General features: G+C 40.3%; 1 long non-coding RNA gene across 2 annotated transcripts; it reads right to left on the bottom strand.

Moving 5' to 3' along the window:
• Window positions 1,567-8,748, bottom strand: LOC109727071. Of its 2 annotated transcripts, XR_002220719.1 has the most exons (3): window positions 8,168-8,748; window positions 7,427-7,676; window positions 1,567-1,810 (listed from the first exon to the last, which is right to left on the bottom strand). It is a non-coding gene; the product is annotated as an uncharacterized LOC109727071 (long non-coding RNA). The 2 variants fall into 2 exon arrangements; XR_002220718.1 differs by lacking the exon at window positions 8,168-8,748 and having other exon boundaries at window positions 7,427-7,804.

Below are 9,015 nucleotides of genomic sequence, written 5' to 3'. Positions count from 1 at the left end.
GCTTTTTTTGTATTTGGCCCCCTCAAAATATATTTTTTTACAAATAGTCCCATCAAATTTATAATTATAAATTTGGCTCTATTCTCGCCACGTAGGCGCCACATCAGTGCCGTGGTTTTAAATTGAACACGGTGAACCATTCACCGTGTTCAAACACGGTGAATGGTTTATCGTGTTTCATACCTATATCCCGCCCCCCCCTTTCAATACTTATATTTTTTCGCAATGCAACACATATATACTATATTTTTTCCAAACACGGTGAACCATTCACCGTATTTAGTGTTCAACTTAACAAACTGGCCCCAGCCCCACTCATGGGGCGCTGATATGGCGCCTGCGTGGCACGACTAGGACTATTTTTGTAAATATAAATTTGTTGGGCCTATTTTTAAAATAAATTTTTTTCAGGAGGTCAAATGCAAAAAAAAAACCCTATCCTTAACGAATCCTAAGACAGAGCAGAGTGAAATCCAGCAAGTAAAAAATGGCCGTGTTTAAGGCACTGCGAAGTGAAACCCAGCAACAAAAGAATTGTGTGTTTAAGACACTGCAGAGTGAAATCCAGCAACAAAAACATGGTGCGTCTCAAAAGATGCGCACACACACGCAATAGTAGAAATGCGTGTGTGACGCAGGCTTTGAATTAAAAAAAAATAAAATTTTAAAATTATACTATTTGTGAATTTTTTTGATAAATTAATTAATTTTATGTGAATTATAATCATCTGATTCGGCAAACAAAGTAGTAAAAGCTATAGTCGAGTTATTTAAAGTTTATTTCATTTTTAAAATTTAATTTATAATTTTATATTATGTCAAAAAATCTATAAGGGTATTTTAAATATACATATACTTTAGAAAAAAAAAGTAGTAATTCTAGAAGAAATTTTGACAAACCCAAATTGTTTGTCACTTTTATAATTATACTGATGCAGGGCCCGCGCTTCGTAGCGGATAGATCGTATTCAATCAATTAAAATATATAATTATTAAACTTGTAAAATTAAAAAATTATAATAAAATAAATACATTATCAACTATAGTATTATGTACATTACAAAAAATAACTCTTTTATTAATATTTTCTTAATTTTTGAATAGTTATATTATTCTAACAACTTTATTTAAAAATTAATCAAATTTAATTGTGTTGAAAACTATTCTATAAATAATTTTTTTAGCTAAAAAGTTACATGCACTGTCACCCCCCGGGGTCCCTTTTTAATTTAAAAATCAAAGCGGAAGTGCCTAAATTTTTTTTTAAAAAAATCTTGACCCCTAGGATATGCCAGATCCGCTATAAATATAGGGAGTCCACTGTTTACACGGACAGAGTCTCTACTATATTTGCACGGCGTCGCACAAGTATAAGATACAACTATAACATATGAACATCCACATATCCATACACCATTCACATCCACATTCACTTCATCACAAATATCCATTAATCCACATCTATCAGTTTAAAATATTTCTACCCGGAAACTCGTTTTAAAATACTAATAACTAGGTAAACCAGAAAATCCTTTTGAAACTTTTTTTCACACGGAAACTTTTTTCTTTTAAAACACGCTTCCACGTAGGATAGAACACCATTTATTATCTCATAGAAATCCGTAAGTACTTTATTACACTCATAAAAACCATATGAATTCAATTAAATTAAACCACTGAACCATAATGTTTATGTCAATTATTAAAAAGACAGATTTGAGGAGTTTAACCAAAATGGCGGGCCGATAGCTCTATCGCTAGCTAAGATGCGCACCTCACGTATCGTCCCGACTCGGACCTGTGGCGTCACCTAAAAGGGGATCGGGGGTGAGAACATGTACACATGTCTCCCTTCTCAATGGGTACCGCAAGCCGACGAAGGCGAGTAGTACTCAGCGGCAAAAAGAGATCATCAAAGTCATAGATAGATATCACAAATACAGTAGCTAATATGTCGGAAGGAAAGGAAATAGTAATAAAAAATGTAACTACCGCTACTATAAAATAGAACAGATGCATACATCAATATCATAACTACAGTAGCAATGATGCATGGGTAAACAACAGTATATAGGAATATAACTAGCCGTTATTGTAATACAAAACAAAGAACAAGTATGCATCAACCGGATGATCAGTCCCAAAAATCCCCAATCAGAAATCTGGCACGACGATCCGCAGATCTCAAGCCTATGCCACTGCCACTCTACCTGTAAATAACCTAGTTCTGACCGCTGGGCTCACGGGCTGCATATAACCCAGTTCTGACCGCTGGGCTTAAGGGCTGCATATAATCCAGTTCTGACCGCTAGGCTCACGGGTTGGCACATCCAACCACATTTTCGGAAAAGAATATATGGTCGCGATGGATCGACCGCTGGTGTTCGTGAAATGCGAATGAGTATGTCGCGATTGATGTTAATATGCTCAATAGCCAACCGTCGGCAACTAGCTGACAATCACCGCCCATCGGGGTACACCGACCCATAGGTCATCGAACCGTAAGGAACACAAGTACCGACCACTTTGGTCAACTAGGATGGAACAACTCAACATCCTTCCGAAGGTGTACAAGTATCGACCACTCAATGTCAACTAACATATATGCACATAAGCCGACAAATAGGTCACAATACGAGATACAAGAAACCGACCGACTAGGTCACAAAAATGTCAGATCATGGATCAATGTAATCTATAATCATCCGTCGGCAACTAGCTGACAATCCTACCCCTCAGGGTATACCGACTTCATAGATCATCAAATAACAGGAGTCACAGAACCGACCGAATAGGTCACCACAGATAGTCCACTCTACTTCTAAATTATGATGATAAATACGGACAGTAACCGAGTAGAGCAATAGGTAAGAAGTCAAAGAGTGCTAAGCTCATAATATGATATGCAAGATAATAAAGAGAGGGTGGAGAGAACGTCATCGAGCGTGCACCACTATACCGACTTCGGATCGAAATACCCACCTGTACGAATGCACTGCTGGTCTCCCGACTGCAGAAGAATATCAACCAGACCTACGAAAGGTCCACCGGGTTAGAATCCAATCCACAAATACGAACCACTAAATTACAATCCCCACCAATAAATCCACGGGAATCGGTTTCTGAAAACCGATTGCCGTAACACGCTGGAAGTCCCGAAACTTGCACCGGGATTCTGCCGGGACCCACGAACTGTCCTGGAACACACCGACTCGTGCTACGAGTCACCCGCTGCCACTAAACACAATTATTCGTGTGACTTGGCAGCAAACTTATCTTCTTACATCGAAACGATTATTGTCGGATAATCGTTCTAATCTGGGTTCCCGGAAATGTCAATTTTGACACCGGAACCCACCGTCGCTCACCCGTTGTTTCCGAACCCTCGAAACGACGCGAGTGATCAGCCAACAAGGCTCATCGACTACACAATTTACCATGAGGCACCGTCGGAAGAATTCCGAACCGAAATCGCGTTCCGTGGGCGAATTTCGCCGAAAAACGCACCGGAAATCAACATCCAATTTCCGAAAAGGCCTGGACCTTAGACAACTAGTCCAGAGGTCACCCAATGCCCGCACACGCTGCCCACAACAACCACGAAACGTAAAATTTGCATATAAGCCCCTGCGGTTGCATAAAATCACATCATTTTATGTGATTTTTAGGGTTTTACGGCCCGATAACGCAAACCGAGGACTTTCGAGCTTGGCCGAGACGTACCGGAGGCCGTGCTTATGATTCAAAGCATGGCTGTCCACTGTAGGAGGCGCGGGAGCGACTCGAAGTTCAGCGAACATTGCGTGCTGAAACCAAAACGCTTCTAATTTGCTCATCCGATGCTCGTTGACCCCAAATGAGGTGAGCACTATGATCAGCACTGATCGACGATCACCGTGCTCACCTCCGGAGGCATCGGAACAACCCCGGGTCGCCGGAACAGTGAATGCAACCCCAAATAGTGCACAAATAGGCTAAAATAAAGCTCACCGAGCAATGGTGGGCCATGACACAGCCGGCGGCGACTCGGCGGTGAGCCCACCGGCGGTAGGCGGGCGCGGGCGACGAAGGGAGGCCAGGGCTCGCGTCGGCCGGCGACAGAAGGCAGCGACGACGGCGAGCAACGATGCCCTAGCCGCGCGATTACTGTAGATCCTAGCTCCAGCCCAGCCGGCAACCGAGTACGGTCGACCAGGAAGGACCGACGCTCACGCCGGTCGGCGGCAGGAGGTAGCGGTAGCGGCGTTTGGAGAGGCTAAGCCAGCACGGCCCTATCTCGGGCTCATATCGCTTTTTCAGCCACGGTGATGGCCGAAGCACGTAAGGGAGGGGCGCGGCCTTCACCTGGAGCCCAGAGGAGAAGGTGGAGCTGGCGGCCGGCAGCTGAGAAGGCGGCACGGCCAGGCTCGGCCGCACTAGCCTGAGCTGGCTCGGGACGGCCACAGGGAGTTGGGAGCGGCGGCGGCGACCTGCAGAGACGACGGCGACCGGCGGGCAGAGTCGCCGGAGGTGGAGGGAGGGCGGCACTGCCAGTTCCAGGCGGCGGTAGCGCGCGGGCTTAGGTCTAGCTTGGGCTCGGCCTGAGCTAAGTCATCTCGGTCGCAGTGAGCTCAGATGGCGACGGCGGCGCACGGGGACGGCGGCGGTCAACGAGGGGAGTCGCCGGAGGTCGGGGCCGCTGCCAGAGGGGGTGCCTGAGGGTGAGAATCACCCTGGCTGGACCACGGGCAGGGATAGAAGGTGCTTGGTCGAAAGGAAGGCAATGTAGGCTATTCCGGCGGCCGGAGGCAAACGCCGGCCGCCGAGGCGCGTGCGGCGAGGGTAGGGGAAGGTGCTTGGCGGCTGGGGAGGTCAGCTGAGAGAGTTAAAGGGCTAAGGTTAGGCTTTGCATGATGAAACCCTAGATGGCTCTACATAAGCAAATTGTAAATCTGCATGATAGTCCTCCAACGATGACTATTTTAACTAAGTCCCTCACAGTGGGCGTGTTTTGCGTACGCACCTCGGCAAACGAAATCACGCAAAACGGTGCATAAAATATAGGAAGTTTTGCGACTTTTTCGTTTTGCCACTTTTAACCCCTCGGCGAATATTTTAAATTTTCGAGAGATCTGTCTGTCAGATTTGCGAACGGACTGCGCCAACGCATTCAACACGATCGGGGCATCAAACTCACGATGTTGTTTCGCCTGGTTTGGTCGCAGATTCGCGACGAAACCCATCCTCTCTCCAAAAGGCAAAACCACACACAAATACATAAAATGTATGTAAACCAGTTTTCTCGAAATCCATGTGTCAAAACTAAAATCCGTCAACGCCAAATGTTCCAGGATAGTCGAACCGTCGAAAACGAGTTATTGGATCACTATGAACGGAGTCTGATACGCGCCAGTAGCCATCTATACTCATTGGCCTCTCCGGAAACCCGGGTTACTATTCACTTTAAGTGAAAAGTAAAGATCGCGTAAAATCTCCATTCTAATTCGTTTTTTCCTGAAACTTGACGAGTACTTATGTAATTAAATTACATACAAAAATATCGTCAATAGAGAGTTTAGCTGCACTGCCAAATTCTCAATCCTTACATGCACATAATATATATTAACATTCTATACACCACAACCTATATTAGATGATAAATATTTTGATATCAAAATTTTATTAAATATATATAACATACAAAGTTAATAATTTAAATTCTATTGAATAAATTAGATTTTTAAATCTCTATTAAAATATTTTAAATATATGATATATGTACACACATACACCCGACGCATATATACACTCGGTACAGAGAATGCTTAATTTAATGCATTTAGTATATACTAATATTTCATACATCATATAGAATATTAAATAATTAATAAAATATTTAATAATTAGTAGTGTAAAATAAATATAATATAAAATACTTAAATAATTTATTATATAATATAAATTTATATTTGACATATAATTAAAACAGAAGTGCAGGACTCCAATCGGGCCTTTGGCATAATCACTAAGATCGAATATTCTATCTTTTATACAATTCTAACTATCTAATAGATCCAGCTTTATTCATCATAAAAAAAGTAACTCTCTCTATATATATAAGTAAATGGCCAATAATATTACTATTAAATAATTAAAATAATTAATTCATAATATGATATATATATATACATATTAATGATATTTAATTAAGCAATTTGATCACAATATTTGTTTTAAAAAATATTTGGAATAATCGTCACGGGTCTTAGGCTTTGTTTGCTATTACAAGGAGATTGCGTTACGTGTGGTGAGAAACTACGATTGGAAAATAGAGCTTGTTTGTTTCCTTACGTAATATTTTCGCGATTAATTAGTTACGATTGATATATTTTCTGCGGTTCCATCGGAGAACATAGAAGCATATCTCTAAATACTTTTATCCCAATTCCATTTATGGGCCTCAATACCAAACTAAGCCTTAATAATTTGAAGATCAAAAGTGTAAGCAATTTGATCACAATATTTGTTTTAGAAAATATTTGGAACAATTGTCATGGGTCTTACTAATTTGAAGACAAAAAAGTGTAATTTATTCCAAAAGAAGATAGAGTTGAGCATCCATCTGTTTTATTCAATTAGTCATTTTATTCGAGAAAAAAAATATGTTAAACTATCTAACAAATTTTATAATGTGTAGTTATTATTAAAATTAAGAGTCGACAAATTATATTTTGAATATTTCAAAAATTATAGATATAAAATTGATCGCTTACCAGATTGTAATATAATATTAAAGTTTGATATTGAAATCAAAATAAAATCGTATAACATTTTTCTAAATAACGCATTATTTTGAATCATCTATTCAACCTTTTAAAATTTTATTTTTACATCCAATTAACCATTCTATATATTAGATTTTAAAATTCACGTATAAAAAATTATATATTTAAAACTTTTATAATAAAATAAAAAATATTAGATTGGATTAAAAAAAACTCAATCCCTAAAAAAAATTAAAATAAAAAAAAAACCCCGCCCGCGCCTCGCCCGCTCCCGCGCGCGCACCCGCGCCCTCGCTCGGCTCCCGCTCTCTTCCACCACTTGTACAGAAACTCACGTTTCATATATTTATATAGATATAGATATACAGATATAGAATATAAATATATGTAAGTCTAAAAGAAATTCATGACAAAAAAATGTATAAAACTCAAATATGCACCATGCAAACAGACTGTTCATCTATTCTAACAAACCAAAGGCCCTTCAGATCATGATGTAAACATCTACCAAATCTCGATAATGTCTAGCAGTTGCAGAGGTTGCCAAAAGGGCGGCCATTCTACCATACTTTTCTTAGCCAACAATTGAGATAAAAATTCACAAAAGAAGATGCCGACCATAGAACTTGCAATATATTATACCAAAGAGAGAGAACACTCACCAAGAAGTACAAACTAGACACCAGGAGAAGGGAATCAAGCAGAATTTTGACAATCACCGTCTAGTTCCACAGAGCGTGTTGTTTACATGTGAAAAAAAAATAAAGATATTAATAACATTTATATATCTTTGTAAAAAAAAAAATTAGAGATAAAATTTAAATAAATCAAGTTAAGATAAGGAGGCCTTTAGTTCAACCCACTTGAAAATTGGATATGGGAGCAGTGGATGTCCACCTCGGAGCATTATCCCTATTTATAATCAAAAGAGGGATAGGATTGTGAGCAGACACAATTTTTGCCAACTAAGGTGAGCAGGGGGGAAAATTCTAGAATGCAACGGGTATATTGGTGACGTGACGTAACAAACCAATCAAATATCTCCGTTTAGGAATATATGTCCCATCATGATTATAAAAAAATATTTTTATTGTACTTTTGTTTGAAAAGAAAAAATGTGATTGACTTGTTATTGATAACGTGGTGCAAGTGTGATAGTGTAGAATTCCTTGAGCAGGGGGGAGGGGCTATCATAGACAATGATGAGTAATCCTATCATTGCAAACAGTCAGAATTCCAGCGGCAAGGAGAGAGGAAGAGAAAAAAAGGAGGGGAGGAAGCTACTATGGATAATGATGATAAATGGATAGTTCTATCGTTGCATACCTACCAAAGAGTAGTCACAAATTCCGATGGCGAGAAAGAGAGGGAGAGGAAGAGGAAGATAGGGGGGAGAGGCTTACTATAGATAGTGATGATAAGAGGTAATCCTATTATTGCAGATCTACCAAAGGAGGAGCATTAGGGATCCTAATGCCAAGCAATCCCATCAGCAACCATCACTGATCACCGACTGGCAATAAGGATAATCATCACCAGCACTCCCATGATCAAGTGGCATTATTCTGCAAGAGAGAGAAGCTCTCAGAACCTAGAAAGAGACATGTAACGGGAGGGGAATAGAGAGAGTAGGGAGGGAGCGGAAGAATGTGGGAGGGTAGAGGGTAGTGCTAGGGTTCTAGGGCTGCAGAAGAGACCTGCAGGGAGGGCAGAGGATAGGGGTAGGGTTCTAGGGTTGCAGTAGAGAAGAGGTAGGTTCTAGGAGCTGCAACAGAGAGCTACAGAAGAGATACGAAATGACATAAAATAGCTGAGGGGAAGCGAGCTTTAATTCAGCGAATAACACCAGGCACCGACAAACTCACTATTTATATATTTGTATAGAGTATAATGGTTATAATGAAATGAAAATATAAGATGCGTTGTTATAATGGAGCATGTGCTAAGTAGTTTATTAATGCTTCTTTCAGCTAAACGGAACACTGATATTATACAATATCCAGTACTTTGGGGAGCGGCACTCCACGCCCATTCAGACAAAACCATTTAAGCTTGGCGAACAGTTACATCGGTGTCAACAGAGATGTCGACAGACAGACCATTCGTAGTGACGTCCATAGACAAACCATTCAAGATTAGAAAGTCTAAGAACATGATTATTCCGATATAATCATCAAAGATCACAAAAGCACACAAAAAGCAGGCGAGTCTGATAGATGTGCTAGCAGATGAACATTTATATTGTTGTCAT

This window comes from Ananas comosus, linkage group 22, assembly GCF_001540865.1.
Source record: "Ananas comosus cultivar F153 linkage group 22, ASM154086v1, whole genome shotgun sequence".
In the NCBI taxonomy this organism is placed as follows: domain Eukaryota; kingdom Viridiplantae; phylum Streptophyta; class Magnoliopsida; order Poales; family Bromeliaceae; genus Ananas; species Ananas comosus.
Note: the sequence above shows the minus strand (reverse complement) of the source record. Positions and strands in the feature narration are given on the sequence as shown.